We start from the raw sequence: 2,311 nt of genomic DNA on the forward strand, positions 1-2,311 counted from the left end.
AAAATATTTTTTGATATGTACCTACAGAAAATACAAGAACATGTATCTGATAAATATGTCTGCATGACTCATCAAAAACTTATTATATGATTCTTTCCAATTTTCATAGATTTTAACAATTACTCTCTGTTTTACAGAACTTTTATACTAATGATCGAGTTTGTATATTTTTATCATTGTAAAGATTGCTTGAACTATGACTTTAAAGTCAAACCAACGATAATTATACCATTGATGTTTACAAACAAGAATAGGGGCCATTCCAGCTTTAAAAATAATTTTTTTTGAGTTTTTGACTTAAGAAAAATAGTAATATTAATGTTTGGTGTATTTTTTAAAATTAAATTGTAATTTTTTAAGAAGCTATTTAAAAGTTTATAAAGAAGTTAAAAAAAATTACTTCTCTCATAATACTATTACTTTTTATCACATTTTATAAAATAAGTACTTTTAGAATTAAAAATACAAATGCAAAATAACTTATTTATAAGCTACTTCTAATATATTCATTTATTATTTAAACTATTTTTTCAAAAGTAGCTTAATTAAACTGTTTACCCAAACTAGACGTAAGGACTATTAAATTGCTTGACGAGTTATTCAAACTGTAATTAACTCGAATTTTAACGAATTATTTCAAATTGACTTAATTAGCTATTTTAATTTAGAGTAAAATATTATTTTTGGCACTATTATTTGAGTTAAGCCCTAATTTTATTCTTAGCATTTTAAACGTCTTAATTTTTATTTTATATGTTTTATTTTATTTTGTTTTATTCTTTTGTCCAAATTATCTTTTTTTTCAAAAATATAATAATAATAATAATAATAATAATAATAAAAAGATATTTTTAAAAGAAAAAATTTAATTATGACAAAAAATTTAAATAAAACGAAATAAATTAAAATATTAAGAATAAGAATAAAATGCTTCAAACGTTAAAAATAAAATTAGAAGTTAATAATCTAAGCGTTTGAAAATAATACAATACTTTTCTCTTTAATTTAAGGGGCAAGAGATCCTTCAGTTCTGGATACGCATTATTAGTATACACACGGCATGCAACCATTTTAATTAAGGGGACCAAGGCCTCATTATATATGGCGAAAATTAATTTTTTCCATATACTAATTTTCCATATAGTCATACACATTGGCAAGGCTTATGAGATCGATGTCATCACACTAATATCCTGAACTGCTGCTTAATATCTATGGTACAATGTAACATGCATATATGGAAGAATTATCCTAGGTACGAATATTCTGCCATCTAAGTAATGCATGCTGCCTAATCTATTCCTTTAATAGAAGAAAAATATGCCACCGAAAGTACAAAAAATGGGTGTCAGATAAAATTTTTACACAGTATTATTAGTTTTGATAAACGATTCCTTAATGCCTCGTCATGTGGCACCAACATTGATGCATAAATAAATTGATGGTTGTATGAAATTAAAAGAATATAGATTCAACGATTTTTATTTAACTATATTTATTTTTAAAATTTTGATCAAACTTTATTTGTTATTTATCTTTTTTTGTTAAACATTGATTCAAATTATAATACAGAAGTTATTTTTAAGTCCCCTCTTCATTTGCTTTCTTCTTCCTTCTTTAATAACTTTCTTTTACATAAACAAATTTTAATTATATAAAATTTATGTTTCACTAGATTATTTGAATGATAGGATATTTGTGTTTTTAATTTCAACTCTTCCTTAGCTTTTTAGCATTATTAATTTATTTAATTTGTGTAATTACTTAGAATTTTTTTTTATATTTTCTGAAAAAATAATCATTTGTACCCATAAATTTTGTAAACAATAAAAGTACCCATCAAACAAGAAAACTAATATTATACTCATAAAAGATGGATTTCATACTTCCATAAGATAAAAATATCAAAATTCTAATTTTTGTTGACTTTTTAATAAAATTCCTAAATTACTCCTACATTTTATCTTTAACCTCGTCTCTACATCATCTCTTCTTTCTCAAATTCCAAGATTGAGTTTCGACAGTTCTGGACAGCCACATAAAACAAGCTGTCTTTGGGCATATACTCAATAATGAAGAACTTCTTCTCCTGACAGTAATGAACAGCCAAAGGCCTCAATATATATTCTTATGCTTCATCTCAGCATCAAACACATCTCTTACCATTTGGTTCATATCTCACCCTCTTCACCACCGACGACAGCACGTTTGTCATTGCCACCTTGTACGCCGACCGCAATCCTCCGTTTCCTAGCACCTCCGTCGATGCCTTCATCAAATCCTGTAGTCCAAACACCCCTTTCTTCTCTTT

Source organism: Arachis duranensis, chromosome 5 (genome assembly GCF_000817695.3).
Source record: "Arachis duranensis cultivar V14167 chromosome 5, aradu.V14167.gnm2.J7QH, whole genome shotgun sequence".
Lineage (NCBI taxonomy): Eukaryota > Viridiplantae > Streptophyta > Magnoliopsida > Fabales > Fabaceae > Arachis > Arachis duranensis.